The sequence below is a fragment of the Oncorhynchus masou genome, chromosome 15 (genome assembly GCF_036934945.1).
Source record: "Oncorhynchus masou masou isolate Uvic2021 chromosome 15, UVic_Omas_1.1, whole genome shotgun sequence".
Taxonomy (NCBI): domain Eukaryota; kingdom Metazoa; phylum Chordata; class Actinopteri; order Salmoniformes; family Salmonidae; genus Oncorhynchus; species Oncorhynchus masou.
Window position 1 is genome coordinate 1,907,613 of NC_088226.1, and position 26,068 is coordinate 1,933,680.

General features: G+C 44.1%; 1 protein-coding gene and 1 long non-coding RNA gene across 2 annotated transcripts in view; one reads left to right on the plus strand and one right to left on the minus strand.

Annotated features, from left to right (window-relative positions):
• Positions 1–26,068, minus strand: part of asic2 (acid-sensing (proton-gated) ion channel 2) — a 491,333-nt gene that overhangs the window by 300,109 nt on the left and 165,156 nt on the right. The window lies entirely within an intron of this gene.
• The window catches only part of LOC135554933 (uncharacterized), a 28,042-nt gene continuing 10,302 nt past the window's right edge, over positions 8,329–26,068 (plus strand). Inside the window, exons 1-2 of the long non-coding RNA XR_010457791.1 lie at positions 8,329–8,420; positions 8,531–8,600. This is a non-coding gene — a long non-coding RNA (uncharacterized LOC135554933). The remainder of the gene's footprint in view (positions 8,421–8,530; positions 8,601–26,068) is intronic.

The following is a 26,068-nucleotide window of genomic DNA, read 5'->3' on the forward strand; positions in this document are numbered from 1 at the left end:
CGTACACGCCTCAACCAATCCCTCGTTCATCCCGTACACGCCTCAACCTGCCAGCTCCAACCCTATCTGCATCTCCTTCAATCTTCTCTGTCTCCATTCATCCCTCGATCTAAGGGTCTCATAGACACCCATATGTATTGCTGAGCCCATGTCAATTTGCACCCAACACACTCTCTCCCTCTCTCTGTTTATCTTTCATTTCCAAGATAATCAATGCTGTCCCATCTATCAACAGGTTGGCTGAGTTCGGGGGAGAGGGAGTTAGATGACAGGTTAGTCTTTTAAAGAGTCAGCACATTCACTATGTTGTCACAGTGTTGATCAGCATTACATCCACAGCAGCCACAACCTCAGAGATCAGCTAACTCCTACTGCACACATTTAGTGTGGACAGGGCTTCAGGGGCCTTTCAAATCAAATCATTGCAATATGCCACAACATCTGATATTCACTGGTTCATCAACAAACCTCTTGACAACTGAATATTCCAATCCCAACCAGATGGTTATAAAAGAGAACTGTATTTTATCATACAGAATAATGGGCCATCCTTAGCAGGCTGAGAGATCTATAACCATACAGCTGTCCTTGTGGCTCAGTCTCAATAGTCTATTCTTCCACGCACAGTGTCCATTTGGTTCAGTTAGGCCAACAGTGACAAATCATTTAAAGAGTCCAGACAACATGCATGTTAACGTGTGATAGATTGTCTACAACAACAGTGGAGGTTAACAGAGAGGACAAGGCTTGGCAACAAGGGCCTGACAGGCCATCCACTAGAATAAACCATGATCAATAAGGATGTGAAAAGGACCATTTCTTTAACAAGAAGCTGCTGAATAAATCTCAGCCTAATAAAAGCAGGGGGACATAGCAGCATAAATAGTGTGGTTATGGCAGCACTGAAGGGGTTGTTTGGGGACTGGAGCTTGACCTCGGTCTCCTCCACTTCAGCTGAGGTTCTAGCTGCTATCAGACAGCCAGACGACTACTCAGATAAAGCAGTGTGTATAAGAAGGTAAGTAAGGGCAGATCCCCCCACTCTCTCCTATCTCATCCTCCTCCACAGGGTGAAGCTTATAAAAGACAAGGATCCAACCGTCGTTAACCTTGAGTGTCTGATTAGATGGCTCTTATCTCGAACCCTGTCCCTCCTCTCCAGCCTCTCGTCTATGTAAGGCATATTACTGGCTTCTGCATTCACTTCTTTTCAGAATTTGTGTTCGCCATCCCCCGTCTACCGAGACTTCCGATAAGAGAAAAGCTCACATTTTCCATTAGGTTCTACATGTTCTGCTGAAGAGGACAACTCCCACTTGAGTACAGCAGGAATCAATCTGTCTCGAATGTGTGTGTAAAAAAGAAAAGAAAACTGAGAAAATCCAAATGTCAGTCCCATCCTGCAAAGTACTGATCCATGTTGATGACATGCCATTTCTTCTAACATATTTGCTTTGCTCAAATATAACGGTCCTGCTGATGAACAGGTCAGCCCAAAAAGAAAATGGGAGCGTTGGGAGATGAAGGCCTAATCTTCTATGCCTGTCATCATCATCTCTGTAGAATCAAATCAAGTGTAGACTTGAATGTGAAATGCTTACGAGCCCTTTCCCAACAATACAGTTAAAAAGTACAAAAATTAGCAAATAGATAAAAAGAAAATAGTAGCACAATAAAATAACAATAACGAGGCTATATGCAGGCTATATACAAGGAGTACTGGTACAGAGTAAGTGTACTGGGGGACAAGGTAGTTGGGGTGATTTAATGAGGTAATATGTAATTGAGGTAATGAAGGGCCCATTCTGCATTTAGGGAGAACATGGGTGGTAAGCTGGAAAGAAAGTGTCATATTACAGGGCTTTACACAGCTGTAGAAGCAGCAGGTTTTAAAGCATTAGTATCATCTCAAAACCTGGTGTTATCTGTTTCCACACTTAACATGCTAAATCACATTTAGGCCACGGTGAAGCTGTGATGGATCTGTCCTATTGTGGAGACAAATAAAAAGGATTTTCGAGTCTGCTCCCCAGAATGTGAATCTACGATAACAGACCATTTTCAGCAGTGCTACTTAAGTTAAAGAATTTAAGTCAAAGCATTTTTTCCTGCATAAGGAAAGGGCCTAAACTATCACAAATCTTTGCTCTATTTCACAGGCAACATCCATGACTTCCAACTTGCACTTTCAAACCTTTAAAAGGAGGGAGGATGAAAGGGAGGGAGGTATGAGGGAGAGAGAGGTATGAGAGGGAGAGAGGTATGAGAGGGAATGAGGGATGAGAGGGAGAGAGGTGTGAGAGGGAGAGAGGTATGAGAGGGAATGAGGGATGAGAGGTATGAGGGAGAGGGTGATGAGAGGGATGAGAGGTATGAGAGGGATAGAGGGATGAGAGGGAGAGAGGTATGAGAGGTATGAGAGAGATGAGAGGGAGAGAGGGAGTGGTGAGTGGGATGAGAGAGATGAGAGGTATGAGAGGGAGAGACGGATGAGAGGGAGAGGGGTATGAGAGGGAGAGGGGGGTGTGAGGGATAGAGGTATGAGAGGGATGAGAGTGATAGAGGTATGAGAGGGAGTGAGGGATGCGGGGGATGAGAGGGAGAGAGGTATGAGAGAGAGGGGGGGTGAGAGGGATAGAGGTATGATAGGGAGTGGGGGATTGGGGGATGAGAGGTAGAGAGATATGAGAGGGAGAGGGGGATGAGAGGGATGAGAGGTATGAGAGGGAGATGAGAGGGAGAGTGAGAGGGAGTGAGGGATGAGAGAGAGAGGGGTGTGAGAGTGAGAGAGGTATGGGAGGAAGATGAGGATGAGAGGGAGAGGCGGATGAGAGGGAGGGGGATGAGAGGGAGAGGGGGATGAGAGGGAGAGGGTGGTGAGAGGGAGATGAGGATGAGAGGGAGAGGGGGATGAGAGGGAGAGGGGGTGAGGGAGAGGGAGGTGAGAGGGAGATGAGGATGAGAGGGAGAGGGGGAAGAGAGGGAGACGGGGGTTAGAGGGAGAGTGGGATGCGAGGGAGAGGGGGGTGAGAGTAATATTAAGCTCCAAAAAGGACACTATTTATGAAAGTATAAACACTTTAAATGCTCTGAAATAGTGTAAACTTCACAGTTTGTAGATTAGCAAACATAAACCTCCCAACGTCTCTACCATGTTGAGCTACCCACACACAGCCCTTCCCTTGAACACTGTCACTTCACTTCCTGTCACTCATCTGATTCAGAGAGACATTCAAGGCTGTTGATCCAGGACACATTTTCTACAAAACACACCCACACTAAAATCTCAATAGACAACTCTGTGGCAAATCACTCCAAACAAGGTCTCACCATAACAACTGCATTGGAAGCCAACTCGATAGCAATGGCGTTACCATGCTGAAGAGAACAGATCAACTTGAACTCTGCTTGCTCTACTCAAGCCTACTCCAGAAGTATCATCATTTGTCTCTTATGAACAGTCTGGAGAGAATCTCATCTGATTCATTTTGTACTGGGATAGACAAGTGAAGTACTGTACGGATATAACTGTTCAATAATGCCAGCCTTTGAAATGAATTCAAGCTAATCCAATACCTCACAAAGTCATGAATGGACTCTGCTTAATGAAATTATCCGTGTGCAGTGTGTAAGTGTTCAATCAGGCAGAACTAAATGTCCCTGGTCATGGGCCCTCTCTCTCCGTATTGAGACTTGTCTATACAGTACTGTATGCTCAACTCTCCTCGGCTCTCCAGTCTCCGCTGAACAGCAGCAGGCAGGCTGAGATGATAGTATGATGAAGTGTGATTAGGATGTTTGTGATCTAGGTTGTCTCTGTTACTCAGGGCCATTCTCCAGTGTCAGACTGAAATAACATTGTAATCCCTCTCTCTAATGGTGTGACGGAGGGGAAGGAGACTGATGATGGGGAATGGAAGAAACATCCCACTCCTCATTCTCCACTCAAACACTATTCTAGTCTAATCTGTCTCACTGGGGTCTGTAGCCTAGCGGTTAGAGCATTGGGCCAGTAACAAAGGTTGTTGGTTCGAATACCCAAGCCGATATGGTGAAAAATCTGTCAATGTGCCCTTGAGCAAGGCATTTAACCCTAATTTGTTCCAGGGGCACCATACTACTGCGATTGACTATGTAAAACACCACATTTCACTGCAGCTATCCAGTGTATGTGAAAATAAAACATACGGTCCATTATCAGACAGCACACTCGTCTACTGGTGTGAGAGCCAAGGCTTAAACATCCTTCATGGTCAACTGGCATTCTGGAAAATCACAGGAACATATCCTGCACTACATCTCCTCAGTTTCATTTGACACCCTATAAAATGGTCAGCCATGACCTGGGTGCTGCCCCAAGACCTTCTCAGCTGACACTGAGTTAAACATGCTTTACATGGGATGTTTTCTATCTCAGCTCGCCATGCCAACGGACTACACGGTGAAGACAGGCATGAAATGAAACAACTCACTTGCAATAAATATGTGAATATATTACTAAAAGGCTTCTGGAAAATATCCATTGCATATCAAAACGACAGCGAGGGGAAAGCACACAGAATGTGATGACAGAGTGGAGTGTAGGAGTAGCAGGCTAAGTGGAGTAGCAGGCTAAGTGGAGTAGCAGGCTAAGTGGAGTAGTAGGCTAAGTAGAGTAGCAGGCTAAGTGGAGTAGTAAGCTAAGTGGAGTAGCAGGCTAAGTGGAGTAGTAGGCTAAGTGGAGTAGCAGGCTAAGTGGAGTAGTAGGCTAAGTGGAGTAGCAGGCTAAGTGGAGTAGCAGGCTAAGTGGAGTAGTAGGCTAAGTGGAGTAGCAGGCTATGTGGAGTAGCAGGCTAAGTGGAGTAGCAGGCTAAGTACAGACAGTGCAGTGGATCAGTGTGTAGGAGGAGGCAGAATGATGTTAAGAGGATCCTGTAACAATAACAAAGTGTTTTTGATGATGACACACCTGTGGTAGGCCTGATCACCAGCGACGATGAGTCAGCCTACAGAGAGGAGGTCTGTGACCCGGCAGTGTGGTGCCGGAGCAACAACCTCTCCCTCAACGTCAGTAAGACCAAGGAGCTGATCATGGACTACAGGAAACGGGGAGGTAGGCACGCCCCCATCCACATCGATGGGGCTGCAGTGGAGCAGGTAGACAGCTTCAAGTTCCTCGGTGTCCAAATCACTAAAGACTTCAAATGGTCCAAACACACACGCACAGCCGTGAAGAAGGTGTGACGGTGCCTCTTCCCCCGAAGAACACAGCCATGAATAAAGAATGGTACCAACACATCCTCCGAGAGCAACTTCTCCCAACCATCTAGGAACAGTTTGGTGATGAACAATGCCTTTTCCAGCATGATGGAGCACCTTGCCTTAAGGCAAAAGTGATAACTACTTGGCTCGGGGAACAAAACATCGATATTTTGGGTCCATGGCCAGGAAACTCCCCAGACCTTAATCCCATTGAGAACTTGTGGTCAATCCTCAAGAGACGGGTGGACAAACGAAAACCACCAAAATTCGGACAAACTCCAAGCATTGATTATGCAAGTCAGTTAAAAGAACAAATTCTTATTTTCAATGACAGCCTAGGAACAGTGGGTTAACTGCCTGTACAGGGGCAGAACGACAGATTTGTACCTTGCCAGCTCAGGGGTCTGAACTTGCAACCTTCCGTTTGCTTGTCCACCGCTCTACCCACTAGGCTACCCTACCGCTGCTGCCATCAGTCAGGATGTGGCCCAGAAGTGAATTGACAGCATGCCCGGGCGGATTGCAGAGGTCTTGACAAAGAAGGGTCAACACTGCAAATATGGACTCTTTGTATCAACTTCATGTCATTGTCAATAAAAGCCTTTGACACTTATGAAATGCTTGTAATTATACTTCAATATTCCATAGTAACATCTGACAAAAATATCTAAAGACACTGAAGCAGCAAACTTTGTGGAAATTAATTTTTGTGTCATTCTCAAAACTTTTGGCCACAATTGTATGCTTACTGACTTTATTGTGTATTTCATATTTCCTATTCTTATTTGTTGTGTAAGAAAGGCATTTCACTGTACTTCACTGTACTACTGGAAAATACAAAGAGAGTGCTTATTTGACAGCTAGGGGGTGGTGGGGGGAGAGATGGAGACAAAGAGCAGTGAAACAACTGTGAAATACAGTTAGTTATGTTATTTATCTTGAGATGCCACTGCAGATGTTGGCAGCTATTGTTTCATCATTTCTAGAGTAGGCCCATAAAGACTGAAATGATTTTCCATGTCAGAGTGCTGTTTTACTGCTCTTGTCTTTAAAGAATGCTTCAGCAGCAGTAAAGCCTGATTCTCCCCTCTGTTCTCTCCCATACAGCACAATTCACAGCCCTGTCATTACTGAGGCAGCCAGCAGGTCCATCCATATACACAGACGTCTTACTCTGCCCTGAGGCAGTGGTACTGTTCTAGGCTCTTTAGACTCACTTGGTGGTACTGTTCTAGGCTCTTTAGACTCACTTGGTGGTACTGTTCTAGACTAACTCAGTGGTACTGTTCTAGACTAACTCAGTGGTACTGTTCTAGACTAACTCAGTGGTACTGTTCTAGACTCACACAGTGGTACTGTTCTAGAATCACTCAGTGGTACTGTTCTAGACTCACTCAGTGGTACTGTTCTAGGCTCTTTAGACTCACTTGGTGGTACTGTTCTAGACTAACTCAGTGGTACTGTTCTAGACTAACTCAGTGGTACTGTTCTAGACTCACACAGTGGTACTGTTCTAGAATCACTCAGTGGTACTGTTCTAGACTCACTCAGTGGTACTGTTCTAGACTCACTCAGTGGTACTGTTCTAGACCCTTTAGACTCACTCAGTGGTACTGTTCTAGACTCACTCAGTGGTACTGTTCTAAACTCAAACAGTGGTACTATTCTAGACTCACTCCGTTGTACTGTTCTAGACTCACTCAGTGGTACTGTTCTAGAATCACTCAGTGGTACTGTTCTAGACTCACTCAGTGGTACTGTTCTAGACTCACTCAGTGGCACTGTTCTAGACTCTTTAGAATCACTCAGTGGTACTGTTCTAGACTCTTTAGAATCACTCAGTGGTACTGTTCTAAACTCTTTAGAATCACTCAGTGGTACTTTTCTAGACTCTTTAGAATCACTCAGTGGTACTTTTCTAGACTCTTTAGAATCACTCAGTGGTACTGTTCTAAACTCTTTAGAATCACTCAGTGGTACTGTTCTAAACTCTTTAGAATCACTCAGTGGTACTGTTCTAAACTCTTTAGAATCACTCAGTGGTACTGTTCGAAACTCTTTAGAATCACTAAGTGGTACTGTTCTAAACTCTTTAGAATCACTAAGTGGTACTTTTCTAGACTCTTTAGAATCACTCAGTGGTACTGTTCTAGACTCTTTAGAATCACTCAGTGGTACTTTAGGCACTTCACTAAATGAAAGTTAAATATATAGTATCTCCAGTGGACAGACCTCCCTGCTCCATCCATCACTCACTACAGTAATAAGAATGAAGGTATAACAGTCATGACTCATATAGCATGTCAGGTAGGAGGTAATGTAACAGAACAGACTTGTCTTGTTGTGAATGTACTGCTAATAGGACTAGCAGTATCAGAGTCTTTTGGTGGGGACATGTATTACCACTAGATGGCACCATTTGGGAATGTTTTTTAATGTTTTTATCTCTCAAGGCCAAATTACATAAACCCTAAATCTCTGCATTCTGAATAGTTTGGGCTCTGCTTTTGTTGAGTCATTTCTCTGTTTGTTAACAATTAACATTATTTTTCAGCCCCGTTCAAGGAATTCAAACAGACAGCTGTTTGTGCTGCAGAGTGCAGACAGTTCCATATAGGAAGACAGAGATGAGAACCATCCATGGTTAATGTTGTTGCCATGGTGCGCTCTGCTGCCCTATTGACTCACACAAACAGATGATGTCAGCAGAGGCATCCAGTTGTTGTGATTTAGCATCCTGGAAATCAATCCTCTGGCCCAATTTAAGCTCAATTAAACTGTGGTTTTCTGTTTCGCCTCCTCTCTTCCTCTCTTCTTACTCATCTTGTCTTTTTCTTTCTGGCTTGCTGAATGTGATTGTCACAGGAATAGCTCAGGGGAAGGAGAACACACTCCACTGTTCAATTACACACGCTCATGTTGATCCTTCCTGAGAGAACTTTAATCTAAACCTCACACAATGGCCTTCAGAACAGCAACTATGGCTCTGGGAGACAAAGATAAAAGAAAGGAGCAGGAACTCAACAACAACAGCAACAGCCCTGCTCATCATTTCAATAGCTGCTGTCCCTGTGGCTGGTGGGAGAGGAGCTGTACTGCCATTGTGAAATGTAAATAATAATACTGGGTTCTAATGAGACACGGAACATGAGACTGTGGCTCATAGCAGGAGTAATGGAGTATGAATTTATTTAATTTAACCTTTATTTAACTAGGCATGTCAGTTAAGAACAAATTATTATTTACAATGACGACCTGGGATTAATGTTTTTATTTATTTTTTATACAGGACAAAACACACATCACGACAAGAGAGACAACACTACCTAAAGAGAGACCTAAGACAACAACATAACAAGGTAGCAACACAACATGACAACAACATGGTTGCAACACAACATGGTAGCAGCACAAAACATGGTACAAACATTATTGGGCACAGACAACAGCACAAAGGGCAAGAAGGTAGAGACAACAATACATCACACAAAGCAGCCACAACTGTCAGTAAGAGTGTCCATGATTGAGTCTTTGAATGAAGAGACTGAGATATTACTGTCCAGTTTAAGTGTTTGTTGCAGCTCGTTCCAGTCACTAGCTGCAGCGAACTGAAAAAAACAGTGACCCATTGATGTGTGTGCTTTGGGGACCTTTAACATGTGACTGGCAAAACGGGTGTTGTGGAGGATGAGGGCTGCAGTAGATATCTCAGATAGGGGGAGTGAGGCCTCAGAGGGTTTTATAAATAGGCGCCAGTGGGTCTTGCGATGGGTATACAGAGATGACCAGTTTACAGAGGAGTATGTGCAGTGTGTGCAGTACAGTGACGTGTCCTATAAGGAGCATTGGAGGAAAATCTCATGGTCGAATGGTAAAGAACATCTAGCCACTCGAGAGCACCCTTACCTGCCGATCTATAAATTACGTCTCTGTAATCTATCATGGAAAGGATGGTCATCTGAATCAGGGTTAGTTTGGCAGCTGAGGTGAAAGAGGAGTGATTACGAGGAAATCAAGTCTAGATTTAACTTTAACCTGCAGATTTTATATGATCTGAGAGAAGGACAGTGTACCATCTAGCCATACTCCCAAGTACTTGTATGAGGTGACTACCTCAAGCTCTAAACCCTCAGAGGTAGTAATCACACCTGTGGGAAGAGGGGCATTCTTCTTACCAAACCACGACCTTTGTTTTGGATGAGTTCAGAACAAGGTTAAGGGTAGAGAAAGCTTGTTGGACATTAAGAAAGCGTTGTTGGAGAGCATTTAACACAATATCCGGGGAGGGGGCAGCTGAGTATAAGACTATTATCTGCATATAAATGGCTGAGAGAACCTCCCACTGCCTGATCTATGTTGTTCATGTAAATTGAGATGAGCATGGGGCCTAGGATTGAGCCATGCAGTGGCTGCGACGAGATGTTCTGACTTTATACACTGCACTCTTTGAGGGAGGAAGTTAGCAAACCAGGCCAAAGACCCCTCAGAGACACCAATACTCCTTAGTCAGCCCGCCAGAATGGAATGGTCTACCGTATCAAAGCTTTGGCCAAGTCCATAAAAATAGCAGCACAACATTGCATAGAATCAAGGGCAATGGTGACATTTAAGGTTGCAGTGATACATCCATAACCTCAGCAGAAACCAGATTCCATACCAGAGAGATACTATGACATCAAGAAAGACAGTCAGTTGAATATTGACAAGTGTTTCCAACACTTTTGATAAACGGCATAATATAAATAATAATAATAATAATGGAGTAATGGTGCCTGGCTTCTCTTAAAGGGATAGGTACAGTAAACAACACGTCGTTACACCTCTCTGAACAGCATAATGGATGTTATAGAAGAGTGCAGTGTAGAGGACAGGGGAGGGTGTGTTTGACCTCTGACTGGACAGACAGATGGGTGGTCTAACTGTAACAGCTGTCTCTCTTTTCACTCCAGTCAACTTTCATCTCAAATACCTTATGTTTTTATTTTCTATCTGAACTACATCTGTCTCTGTCAATACTGATGACTACATGTGTGTCTCTCAATGCTGATGACAACATCTGTGTCTGTCAATACTGATGACTACATCTGTCTCTGTCAATACTGATGACTACATCTGTCTCTGTCAATACTGATGACTACATCTGTCTCTGTCAATACTGATGACTACATCTGTCTCTGTCAATACTGATGACTACATCTGTCTCTGTCAATACTGATGACTACATCTGTCTCTGTCAATACTGATGACTACATCTGTCTCTGTCAATACTGATGACTACATCTGTCTCTGTCAATACTAATGACTACATCTGTCTCTGTCAATACTGATGACTACATCTGTCTCTGTCAATACTGATGACTACATCTGTCTCTGTCAATACTGATGACTACATCTGTCTCTGTCAATACTAATGACTACATCTGTCTCTGTCAATACTGATGACTACATCTGTCTCTGTCAATACTGATGACTACATCTGTCTCTGTCAATACTGATGACTACATCTGTCTCTGTCAATACTGATGACTACATCTGTCTCTGTCAATACTGATGACTACATCTGTCTCTGTCAATACTGATGACTACATCTGTCTCTGTCAATACTGATGACTACATCTGTCTCTGTCAATACTGATGACTACATCTGTCTCTGTCAATACTGATGACTACATCTGTCTCTGTCAATACTGATGACTACATCTGTCTCTGTCAATACTGATGACTACATCTGTCTCTGTCAATACTGATGACTACATCTGTCTCTGTCAATACTGATGACTACATCTGTCTCTGTCAATACTGATGACTACATCTGTCTCTGTCAATACTGATGACTACATCTGACTACATCTCTGTCTCTGTCAATACTAATGACTACATCTGTCTCTGTCAATACTGATGACTACATCTGTCTCTGTCAATACTGATGACTACATCTGTAGGCTGTCAGTACTGTCAATACTGATGACTACATCTGTCTCTGTCAATACTGATGACTACATCTGTCTCTGTCAATACTGATGACTACATCTGTCTCTGTCAATGTCTCTGTCAATACTGATGACTACATCTGTCTCTGTCAATACTGATGACTACATCTGTCTCTGTCAATACTGATGACTACATCTGTCTCTGTCAATACTGATGACTACATCTGTCTCTGTCAATACTGATGACTACATCTGTCTCTGTCAATACTGATGACTACATCTGTCTCTGTCAATACTGATGACTACATCTGTCTCTGTCAATACTGATGACTACATCTGTCTCTGTCAATACTGATGACTACATCTGTCTCTGTCAATACTGATGACTACATCTGTCTCTGTCAATACTGATGACTACATCTGTCTCTGTCAATACTGATGACTACATCTGTCTCTGTCAATACTGATGACTACATCTGTCTCTGTCAATACTGATGACTACATCTGTCTCTGTCAATACTGATGACTACATCTGTCTCTGTCAATACTGATGACTACATCTGTCTCTGTCAATACTGATGACTACATCTGTCTCTGTCAATACTACTCTGTCTCTGTCAATACTGATGACTACATCTGTCTCTGTCAATACTGATGACTACATCTGTCTCTGTCAATACTGATGACTACATCTGTCTCTGTCAATACTGATGACTACATCTGTCTCTGTCAATACTGATGACTACATCTGTCTCTGTCAATACTAATGACTACATCTGTCTCTGTCAATACTGATGACTACATCTGTCTCTGTCAATACTGATGACTACATCTGTCTCTGTCAATACTGATGACTACATCTGTCTCTGTCAATACTGATGACTACATCTGTCTCTGTCAATACTAATGACTACATCTGTCTCTGTCAATACTGATGACTACATCTGTCTCTGTCAATACTGATGACTACATCTGTCTCTGTCAATACTGATGACTACATCTGTCTCTGTCAATACTAATGACTACATCTGTCTCTGTCAATACTGATGACTACATCTGTCTCTGTCAATACTGATGACTACATCTGTCTCTGTCAATACTGATGACTACATCTGTCTCTGTCAATACTGATGACTACATCTGTCTCTGTCAATACTGATGACTACATCTGTCTCTGTCAATACTGATGACTACATCTGTCTCTGTCAATACTGATGACTACATCTGTCTCTGTCAATACTGATGACTACATCTGTCTCTGTCAATACTGATGACTACATCTGTCTCTGTCAATACTGATGACTACATCTGTCTCTGTCAATACTGATGACTACATCTGTCTCTGTCAATACTGATGACTACATCTGTCTCTGTCAATACTGATGACTACATCTGTCTCTGTCAATACTGATGACTACATCTGTCTCTGTCAATACTGATGACTACATCTGTCTCTGTCAATACTGATGACTACATCTGTCTCTGTCAATACTGATGACTACATCTGTCTCTGTCAATACTGATGACTACATCTGTCTCTGTCAATACTGATGACTACATCTGTCTCTGTCAATACTGATGACTACATCTGTCTCTGTCAATACTGATGACTACATCTGTCTCTGTCAATACTGACTGACTCTGTCAATACTGATGACATCTGTCTCTGTCAATACTGATGACTACATCTGTCTCTGTCAATACTGATGACTACATCTGTCTCTGTCAATACTGATGACTACATCTGTCTCTGTCAATACTGATGACTACATCTGTCTCTGTCAATACTGATGACTACATCTGTCTCTGTCAATACTGATGACTACATCTGTCAATACTGATGACAATCTGTCTCTGTCAATCACTACATCTGTCTCTGTCAATATGACTACATCTGTCTCTGTCAATACTGATGACTACATCTGTCTCTGTCAATACTGATGACTACATCTGTCTCTGTCAATACTGATGACTACATCTGTCTCTGTCAATACTGATGACTACATCTGTCTCTGTCAATACTGATGACTACATCTGTCTCAATACTGATGACTACATCTGTCTCTGTCAATACTGATGACTACATCTGTCTCTGTCAATACTGATGACTACATCTGTCTCTGTCAATACTGATGACTACATCTGTCTCTGTCAATACTGATGACTACATCTGTCTCTGTCAATACTGATGACTACATCTGTCTCTGTCAATACTGATGACTACATCTGTCTCTGTCAATACTGATGACTACATGACTGTCTCTGTCAATACTGATGACTACATCTGTCTCTGTCAATACTGATGACCACATCTGTCTCTGTCACTAATGACTACATCTGTCTCTGTCAATACTGAATGACTACATCTGTCTCTGTCAATACTGATGACTACATCTGTCTCTGTCAATACTGTCACATCTGTCTCTGTCAATACTGATGACTACATCTGTCTCTGTCAATACTGATGACTACATCTGTCTCTGTCAATACTGATGACTACATCTGTCTCTGTCAATACTGATGACTACATCTGTCTCTGTCAATACTGATGACTACATCTGTCTCTGTCAATACTGATGACTACATCTGTCTCTGTCAATACTGATGACTACATCTGTCTCTGTCAATACTGATGACTACATCTGTCTCTGTCAATACTGATGACTACATCTGTCTCTGTCAATACTGATGACTACATCTGTCTCTGTCAATACTGATGACTACATCTGTCTCTGTCAATACTGATGACTACATCTGTCTCTGTCAATACTGATGACTACATCTGTCTCTGTCAATACTGATGACTACATCTGTCTCTGTCAATACTGACTACATCTGATGACTACATCTGTCTCTGTCAATACTGATGACTACATCTGTCTCTGTCAATACTGATGACTACATCTGTCTCTGTCAATACTGATGACTACATCTGTCTCTGTCAATACTGATGACTACATCTGTCTCTGTCAATACTGATGACTACATCTGTCTCTGTCAATACTGATGACTACATCTGTCTCTGTCAATACTGATGACTACATCTGTCTCTGTCAATACTGATGACTACATCTGTCTCTGTCAATACTGATGACTACATCTGTCTCTGTCAATACTGATGACTACATCTGTCTCTGTCAATACTGATGACTACATCTGTCTCTGTCAATACTGATGACTACATCTGTCTCTGTCAATACTGATGACTACATCTGTCTCTGTCAATACTGATGACTACATCTGTCTCTGTCAATACTGATGACTACATCTGTCTCTGTCAATACTGATGACTACATCTGTCTCTGTCAATACTGATGACTACATCTGTCTCTGTCAATACTGATGACTACATCTGTCTCTGTCAATACTGATGACTACACATCTGTCTCTGTCAATACTGATGACTACATCTGTCTCTGTCAATACTGATGACTACATCTGTCTCTGTCAATACTGATGACTACATCTGTCTCTGTCAATACTGATGACTACATCTGTCTCTGTCAATACTGATGACTACATCTGTCTCTGTCAATACTGATGACTACATCTGTCTCTGTCAATACTGATGACTACATCTGTCTCTGTCAATACTGATGACTACATCTGTCTCTGTCAATACTGATGACTACATCTGTCTCTGTCAATACTGATGACTACATCTGTCTCTGTCAATACTGATGACTACATCTGTCTCTGTCAATACTGATGACTACATCTGTCTCTGTCAATACTGATGACTACATCTGTCTCTGTCAATACTGATGACTACATCTGTCTCTGTCAATACTGATGACTACATCTGTCTCTGTCAATACTGATGACTACATCTGTCTCTGTCAATACTGATGACTACATCTGTCTCTGTCAATACTGATGACTACATCTGTCTCTGTCAATACTGATGACTACATCTGTCTCTGTCAATACTGATGACTACATCTGTCTCTGTCAATACTGATGACTACATCTGTCTCTGTCAATACTGATGACTACATCTGTCTCTGTCAATACTGATGACTACATCTGTCTCTGTCAATACTGATGACTACATCTGTCAATCTGTCAATACTGATGACTACATCTGTCTCTGTCAATACTGATGACTACATCTGTCTCTGTCAATACTGATGACTACATCTGTCTCTGTCAATACTGATGACTACATCTGTCTCTGTCAATACTGATGACTACATCTGTCTCTGTCAATACTGATGACTACATCTGTCTCTGTCAATACTGATGACTACATCTTAGTCTCTGTCAATACTGATGACTACATCTGTCTCTGTCAATACTGATGACTACATCTGTCTCTGTCAATACTCAATACTGTCAATACTGATGACTACATCTGTCTCTGTCAATACTGATGACTACATCTGTCTCTGTCAATACTGATGACTACATCTGTCTCTGTCAATACTGATGACTACATCTGTCTCTGTCAATACTGATGACTACATCTGTCTCTGTCAATACTGATGACTACATCTGTCTCTGTCAATACTGATGACTACATCTGTCTCTGTCAATACTGATGACTACATCTGTCTCTGTCAATACTGATGACTACATCTGTCTCTGTCAATACTGATGACTACATCTGTCTCTGTCAATACTGATGACTACATCTGTCTCTGTCAATACTGATGACTACATCTGTCTCTGTCAATACTGATGACTACATCTGTCTCTGTCAATACTGATGACTACATCTGTCTCTGTCAATACTGATGACTACATCTGTCTCTGTCAATACTGATGACTACATCTGTCTCTGTCAATACTGATGACTACATCTGTCTCTGTCAATACTGATGACTACATCTGTCTCTGTCAATACTGATGACTACATCTGTCTCTGTCAATACTGATGACTACATCTGTCTCTGTCAATACTGATGACTACATCTGTCTCTGTCAATACTGATGACTACATCTGTCTCTGTCAATACTGATGACTACATCTGTCTCTGTCAATACTGATGACTACATCTGTCAGTACTGATGACTAATCTGTCAAATGATGACTATACTGATGACTACATCTGTCTCTGTCAATACTGATGACTACATCTGTCTCTGTCAATACTGAATGACTACATCTGTCTCTGTCAATACTGATGACTACATCTGTCTCTGTCAATACTGATGACTACATCTGTCTCTGTCAATACTGATGACTACATCTGTCTCTGTCAATACTGATGACTACATCTGTCTCTGTCAATACTGATGACTACATCTGTCTCTGTCAATACTGATGACTACATCTGTCTCTGTCAATACTGATGACTACATCTGTCTCTGTCAATACTGATGACTACATCTGTCTCTGTCAATACTGATGACTACATCTGTCTCTGTCAATACTGATGACTACATCTGTCTCTGTCAATACTGATGACTACATCTGTCTCTGTCAATACTGATGACTACATCTGTCTCTGTCAATACTGATGACTACATCTGTCTCTGTCAATACTGATGACTACATCTGTCTCTGTCAATACTGATGACTACATCTGTCTCTGTCAATACTGATGACTACATCTGTCTCTGTCAATACTGATGACTACATCTGTCTCTGTCAATACTGATGACTACATCTGTCTCTGTCAATACTGATGACTACATCTGTCTCTGTCAATACTGATGACTACATCTGTCTCTGTCAATACTGATGACTACATCTGTCTCTGTCAATACTGATGACTACATCTGTCTCTGTCAATACTGATGACTACATCTGTCTCTGTCAATACTGATGACTACATCTGTCTCTGTCAATACTGATGACTACATCTGTCTCTGTCAATACTGATGACTACATCTGTCTCTGTCAATACTGATGACTACATCTGTCTCTGTCAATACTGATGACTACATCTGTCTCTGTCAATACTGATGACTACATCTGTCTCTGTCAATACTGATGACTACATCTGTCTCTGTCAATACTGATGACTACATCTGTCTCTGTCAATACTAATGACTACATCTGTCTCTGTCAATACTGATGACTACATCTTAGGCTGTCAGTACTGATGACTACATCTGTCTCTGTCAATACTGATGACTACATCTGTCTCTGTCAATACTGATGACTACATCTGTCTCTGTCAATACTAATGACTACATCTGTCTCTGTCAATACTGATGACTACATCTTAGGCTGTCAGTATTGATGACTACATCTGTGGCTGTCAGTATTGATGACTACATCTGTGGCTGTCAGTATTGGTGACTACATCTGTGGCTGTCAGTGTTGATGATGTGACCGCTGACTAGCATGGTCACGTTCAGGGTCAGGTCATCCCAGCATTATCATTGTCATGCTGCCTCACACAGGTCCACCCATTCAACAGGTCTGTCCAGATTAGTGTGAGATGTGCTTTATTATGTAGAGACAGAGAGAGCTAGTCATTGATTCTCAGCATGACCAATGCTGTCTGAGGCGTGTGTGTGTCAATGTCAATGACTGGCCATCTCTCTCTCTGTGAGTCAGAGCGTTCATACAGACATGACTAGGGCTGGGCAGCGCTGGCTAATGCTACTCAGCATGATACACAGGTCAATACAGACAGATAGGGCTGGGCAGTGCCTGGCTAATGCTACATCTGTCTCTGCGGACTACATCTGGTTACATACAGACATGACTACATCTGGCTGGGCAGTGCCTGGCTAATGCTACTCAGCATACACAGGGTCTCATACAGACAGATAGGGACTGGGCAGCGCCTGGCTAATGACTACATCTGTCGGACACAGGGTTCATACAGACAGATAGGGCTGGGCAGCGCCTGGCAATACTATGACTACATCTGGCATACACAGGGTTCATACAGACAGATAGGGCTGGGCAGCGCCTGGCTAATGCTACATCTGGCGGACACAGGGTTCATACAGACAGATAGGGCTGAGATGCGCCTGGCTAATGCTACTCGGCGGACACAGGGTTCATACAGACAGATAGGGCTGGGCAGCGCCTGGCTAATGCTCAATACAGGGTTCATACAGACAGACAGGGCTGGGCAGTGCCTGGCTAATGCTACTCGGCAGACACAGAGTTCATACAGACAGACAGGGCTGGGCAGTGCCTGGCTAATGCTACTCGGAATACACAGGGTTCATACAGACAGATAGGGCTGGGCAGCGCCTGGCTAATGCTACTCGGCATACACAGAGTTCATACAGACAGACAGGGCTGGGCAGTGCCTGGCTAATGCTACTCGGAATACACAGGGTTCATACAGACAGATAGGGCTGGGCAGCGCCTGGCTAATGCTACTCGGCATACACAGGGTTCATACAGACAGATAGGGCTGGGCAGCGCCTGGCTAATGCTACTCGGCATACACATGGTTCATACAGACAGATAGGGCTGGGCAGCGCCTGGCTAATGCTACTCGGCATACACAGGGTTCATACAGACAGATAGGGCTGGGCAGCGCCTGGCTAATGCTACTCGGCATACACAGGGTTCATACAGACAGATAGGGCTGGGCAGCGCCTGGCTAATGCTACTCGGCATACACAGGGTTCATACAGACAGATAGGGCTGGGCAGCGCCTGGCTAATGCTACTCAGCATACACAGGGTTCATACAGACAGATAGGGCTGGGCAGCGCCTGGCTAATGCTACTCAGCATACACAGGGTTCATACAGACAGATAGGGCTGGGCAGCGCCTGGCTAATGCTACTCGGCATACACAGGGTTCATACAGACAGATAGGGCTGGGCAGCGCCTGGCTAATGCTACTCGGCATACACAGGGTTCATACAGACAGATAGGGCTGGGCAGCGCCTGGCTAATGCTACTCAGCATACACAGGGTTCATACAGACAGATAGGGCTGGGCAGTGCCTGGCTAATGCTACTCGGCATACACAGGGTTCATACAGACAGATAGGGCTGGGCAGCGCCTGGCTAATGCTACTCGGCGGACACAGGGTTCATACAGACAGATAGGGCTGGGCAGCGCCTGGCTAATGCTACTCGGCATACACAGGGTTCATACAGACAGATAGGGCTGGGCAGCGCCTGGCTAATGCTACTCGGCATACACAGGGTTCATACAGACAGATAGGGCTGGGCAGCGCCTGGCTAATGCTACTCGGCATACACAGGGTTCATACAGACAGATAGGGCTGGGCAGCGCCTGGCTAATGCTACTCGGCATACACAGGGTTCATACAGACAGATAGGGCTGGGCAGCGCCTGGCTAATGCTACTCGGCATACACAGGGTTCATACAGACAGATAGGGCTGGGCAGCGCCTGGCTAATGCTACTCGGCATACACAGGGTTCATACAGACAGATAGGGCTGGGCAGCGCCTGGCTAATGCTACTCGGCATACACAGGGTTCATACAGACAGATAGGGCTGGGCAGCGCCTGGCTAATGCTACTCGGCATACACAGGGTTCATACAGACAGATAGGGCTGGGCAGCACCTGGCTAATGCTACTCGGCATACACAGGGTTCATACAGACAGATAGGGCTGGGCAGCGCCTGGCTAATGCTACTCGGCATACACAGGGTTCATACAGACAGATAGGGCTGGGCAGTGCCTGGCTAATGCTACTCGGCATACACAGGGTTCATACAGACAGATAGGGCTGGGCAGCGCCTGGCTAATGCTACTCGGCGGACACAGGGTTCATACAGACAGATAGGGCTGGGCAGCGCCTGGCTAATGCTACTCGGCATACACAGGGTTCATACAGACAGATAGGGCTGGGCAGCGCCTGGCTAATGCTACTCGGCATACACAGGGTTCATACAGACAGATAGGGCTCGGCAGCGCCTGGCTAATGCTACTCGGCATACACAGGGTTCATACAGACAGATAGGGCTGGGCAGCGCGTGGCTAATGCTACTCAGCATACACAGGGTTCATACTAATTGGCACACTATTCCTTTCACTATATAGTACACTACTTTTGACCTGAGCCCTATGGGCCCTGGTAGAAAGAAGTGCACTATAGAGGGAATAGGGTGCCATGTGGGACGTAAACACAATCACTGAGTAACAGGAGCCAAATGACTGATGTTACAGAGAGACAGGAGGTTAGTGAATGCTGTACTGTCAGGCCATCAAGGCTGTCTGTCATCACTGCCCAGGAACACACTAGACAGATATACAATAGACAGATATACAATGTTCCTAGAGACCATCAAATAGAAGGTCAATACACAAACAAAGAAAGCTTACCAAGACAGAGGGTTGAACACACAGATGCACATCACAGGCACGCACAGATGGATGGACAAATACACACACAAAACACACAAGTGCATGCGCAGACACACACAAACATATACACATTACTGCACCTTCACACAGAGATAGCCCACAGCCAGATTGCTGTCACGGCAGGGGGGAGAGACTGAGATCCATCTGATAGAACTCTACAGGACCACATGAAGAATGAGCTTCTGATAGGAAACAACACACTTCTTATAGCTTGATAACAGCAGGTCAATGTCAAGAGCTGCTTGAGACCCATAAAATGTCTCTGACAGTGACTAATGTCTCTTAAAAGCAGGTCAATGTCAAGAGCTGCTTGAGACCCATAAAATGTCTCTGACAGTCTGACTAATGTCTCTTAACAGCAGACCAGGGAGGACGTGTTGCATTAGGGCACTTTGAATGTGTATTCCATTATCTCTGAGGCATATGTTGCTACTACATAAAACAAATGGATCATATCGTGTTGGTTTGGAAACTTCCATCTGGCAAAATCAACAAAGACGATTTGCATCAGAATTGAATACATTTGGTGTTTCATCTTGGCACTGAAAGTGAATTAATTAAAATGATTGCATTTTAGTAAAACCACGATAAGAGCATCTGCTATACTGTAGGCAAAGTCTAATTCATATTCAACAGTAAACACAAAGTAAATATACTTTAGAAACCCATCATTTCACCCACTTTATTTGGGAACATGACTTGCTAGATGCTCGTTGGACTCACAGAGGCCCAGTTCAATCAACCACAGAGAGTTTCACCCAAATGTTTACACAGTGTTTTATGGACAGGTGTGGTTTAACGTCAATATCCACAAACAATATATCTGCAAGAGGAACAGTTGCAAGGGGGGTCAATTTAAACACATTGAACCCAGCATTGACAAGTACAGAGTAAACCATCTGTAATGCATCCAATCTCTGAGGTCTCTTCTGCTGGGATCATACAGGGCTCTGTAGGGCTGGACCAGACAGTACTGCTCATACTCCAACCGGCAGCACTGTGAGCAGTGGAGAGGACAGAGGGGGGCAGTGGTGAGCAGACACAGCTGGACAGGTCTATATGAGACTGTGATCATCATCACTGATTTCACCAACCCCACAACATTACAGTAATCTACTATGAGTAGGTTTGCAGATGGAGGGTAACTCAGTAAACTACCAGAATTTTGGATCACAGATTTTATGTAATTCATCACAAGACATCAAGTGGCCTTTTTGGGTACTTCAGATTATTACAGGAGTCTAATTGTGTCTGGTCCTCTGTGTGATCAATTAAATACATACAATCATAAAAGAAGATGATTTTAAAATAAAACATTTAATGACACAAACTAAAAGATCAACTTAGTGAATGCCATTGGCAACATTAAATATATTTGTATTTATTTTACAATGTCAATGTCTTTGTTGTAAATTATTTTAGCACCCAAAAAAAAGAGTTCATAATTGAACAGTTGTATAGTTTAATGCCAGTGTTGATTGTTGAATGCCATCATTAATTAAGCTATTTTCTCTTGACCCATATGGTCTGTCTACTAGAAACTCATGGACAATATGGACACAGGTAAAAACTATTTAGACTATATACAGTATGAATGTTATTAAAGTATAAATTACCAAAGTTACCATTGATTGCCATATATTTTCTGTTAATTACCAAAATGACCGGTAGCTTTGCAACCTTAACAACGAGACACTCCATGTTCTCACTATAGGGAATGTGTCAACCACACACTGACACCATTCCTCACCCCTCTGGAGTAAAGAATACTCTCTCTTCCACTCCAACAGAGTGCTGGATGAGCAGGTTCCTTGTATATAACCAGCCCACCTGTCAGTCAGCACACTGGGTGAGAGAGAGGACGTCTGTTACAGGCAGCAGGACGGGAGCTCTCTCTCTCTCTCAGGCAGAGAGAGGCAGAGACAGAGAGAGAGAGAGAGACTAAACTAAAGCCCAAACGGCTGGCGTTGTTCTACTCATGTGTTGATGTGAGTAGCAGGGTCCTCTGGTCCATACCAGGAGAACATAGTGTAGGCCTACACAGTGTTATTAGTGAGAACAATGTGATGACGGTATCACGCTGTCTGGTTAACGGATACAGAGCATCTCAACTAGTCTGATAACATACTCTTCCATGGTTCTGTAGGCTACATGAACAGGGTGACTCAACCCAAACCAAACAAAGTGGGGCTCTACTGTTGTTCTTCCAATGTAATGATCATGCTACTTAAAAATATAAATAGCCTAGATACACTTACACTTAAATGTACTTACTCCTCAGAAAATGTACTGGAGCAACCCTGCTTTCAGAGGAAATCTCACTGTGTGTGTAGGCTACAGATGCTCTCACTCTCACACACACACACACACACACACACACACACTGGAAAAATACATAATCGTGCTCTCAATGTGCACCAATGATGCATTTCAGCTATGCTAATATTATATGACTGAATGAACCAAGAATCCAGAATCTCCTCTTATCAATAATAATGAATAGTGGTTCAGCCTACATTCCCATCACTCAGAACCATCTCATTTAAATGGTTCATACACACACATGCTGTCCTTTCACACTCACATGCAAACATTTGCATAACACACACAAGGCTGGCTGTAACATATGCTCTCACACACACACACACACACACACACGCACACACATACAGAACACACACAGGCGCAGAACATCTCAGTCACACAGAGTGAGTGCCCTAAGCCGTGCGGTTCCATCTGCTTAGAATGCGTTTGAGCTCCTCTCTACCAAAGCCCCATCCCTCCCTCTTCTGTCTCTAACACACACAGTCCCCATTCAGTAAAGATCATTACTTTAGTGAAATGAAGGACGCTGGAGTACAATGTGTTCATCATAGAGCAACACACTCTCATAGGACTGGCCATGTCTCTGAGTGGTGCACTCTGAAACACTCATTTTATCATCTTCTATCTGCTACAGACACCTGGAATGGAATGGCCTTATTATGATTGACAACCTTTGATTGGCAGTTTTATTTTAAGAATGATTTTTTTAAAAGAGCAAATTCCATTGAATCACACTTGAGTGGTCTGGTAGGAGCACAGCCTAGGTGTCTAAACGTGTGTTACAAAGCATGGTGGAATGTGATGCTACGTAGTAAATTGCTGTTTATTAAGCTGAGGGGTTAGAGCAGTCAAGATGGGAATGCCTCGTGGCTGTGGAGGCAGTACACACAAACACCTTGAGAACACACCTAACACACCCACCTCAGCTGAGCACAAGTCTATTCATGCAACACAATGACTGTTTCTTTTTGGTCATCAACAAACTGAAAAATCTTGGCCAAATGTGACGGAGGACATGAAAAAATAGGAAGAACAGGGAGAGCTGACAAAATGTGCTTCTAAGAAACAGAAGCGCTATGGCAACCAGTGATCTCTGTCTCAGTCTGTCTGGTCATTTTCTCCCCTCTCTTTTTCTTTCCCTTTCCCCTTTCCTTTGAGTTTTGTCGATGGCAAATGTCGACTAGAATAGGTTGCGCAGCGTTCTTTATCCCGGGAGGAAGAGTGAGAGGAAAGAACTGAACAATGTGGCTCGCAAACACACTCTCAGGGCTCTGGGAGTGTGGTGTCAGGAAAACAACCTCTCACTCAACGTCAACAAAAAAGGAGATGATTGTGGTCTTCGGGAAACAGCAGACGGAGCACCCCCCGATCCACATCGACGGGACCCAAGTGGAGAAGGTGGAAAGTTTTAAGTTCCTCGACGTACACATCACAGACAAACGGAAACGGTCCACCCACACAGACAGCGGGGTGAAGGCGGCGCAACAGCGCCTTTTCAACCTCAGGAGGCTGAAGAAATTTGGCTTATTACCTAAAACCCTCACAAACATTTATAGATGCACAATTGAGAGCATCCTGTCAGCTGTATCACCGCCTGGTGCGGCAACTGCACCACAACCGCCCAGCGGGGGAAAACTACCAAAAAGATAATAAAGGACAACAACCACCAGAGCCACTGCCTGTTCACCCCACTATCATCCAAAAAGTGAGGTCAGTACAGGTGCATCAAAGTTGAGACCAAGAAACTGAAAAACAGCAATCAGACTGTTAAACAGCCATCACTAGCAGAGAGAGGCTGCAGCCTACATACACATACTTGAAATCATTGGCCACTTTAATAAATTGAACACTAGTCACTTTAAATCATGTTTACGTATCTTGCATTACTCATCTCATACAGTATGTGTATACTGTATTCTATACTGTCTACTGTATCTCAGTCTATGCCGCTCTGACATTGCCATCCATATATTCATATATTCTTGTTCCAGTCCTTTACTTAAATTTGTGTGAATTAGGTATTTGTTGTGAAATTGTTAGTTATTACTTGTTAGATATTGCTGCACATTTCTCTACACCGGCAATAACATCTGCTAAACACGTGTAAGTGACAGACAAAATTGGATTTGAGAATGATGAGGCTGCTGATTCTACTGACAAAAACTACCATTTTTAATAGTCTGCAGCCTTCTCTCCCTCTCCTTTTCTCTCTGTCTCTATCTCTCTCCCCCACCCCATGTCGTTCTGCCCCCCGCAACCCCATGTAATTCTTTGTCTCTCTGTCTCTCTCTCCACCTCTCTCTCTCATTATTTCTTGAGCTCTCCTTCTGTCTCTCTTGACAATCGATGTTTGGACCAAAGTCAATGGTAAACTATTCTGTCTCTCCCCCCACCACCCCATGTTGTTCTGTCTCTCTCCCCTCCACCCCATGTCGTTCTGTCTCTCTCCCCTCCACCCCATGTCATTCTGTCTCTCTCCCTCCACCCCATGTCATTCTGTCTCTCTCCCCCTCCACCCCATGTCATTCTGTCTCTCTCCCCTCCACCCCATGTCGTTCTGTCTCTCTCCCCCACCCCATGTCGTTCTGTCTCTCTCCCCCCACCCCATGTCGTTCTGTCTCTCTCCCCCCACCCCATGTCGTTCTGTCTCTCTCCCCCACCCCATGTCGTTCTGTCTCTCCCCCTCCACCCCATGTCGTTCTGTCTCTCTCCCCCACCCCATGTCGTTCTGTCTCTCCCCTCCACCCCATGTCGTTCTGTCTCTCTCCCCCACCCCATGTCGTTCTGTCTCCCCCACCCCACCCCATGTCGTTCTGTCTCTCTCCCCCCACCCCATGTCGTTCTGTCTCTCTCCCCCCACCCCATGTCGTTCTGTCTCTCTCCCCCCCCCCCCATGTCGTTCTGTCTCTCTCCCCCCACCCCATGTCGTTCTGTCTCTCTCTCCCCCACCCCATGTCGTTCTGTCTCTCCCCACCCCATGTCGTTCTGTCTCTCTCTCCCCCCACCCCATGTCGTTCTGTCTCTCTCCCCTCCACCCCATGTCGTTCTGTCTCTCTCCCCGCCACCCCATGTCGTTCTGTCTCTCCCCACCCCATGTCGTTCTGTCTCTCTCCCCCCCACCCCATGTCGTTCTGTCTCTCTCCCCTCCACCCCATGTCGTTCTGTCTCTCCCCCCACCCCATGTCGTTCTGTCTCTCTCCCCCCACCCCATGTCGTTCTGTCTCTCTCCCCTCCACCCCATGTCGTTCTGTCTCTCCCCCCCACCCCATGTCGTTCTGTCTCTCTCCCCTCCACCCCATGTCGTTCTG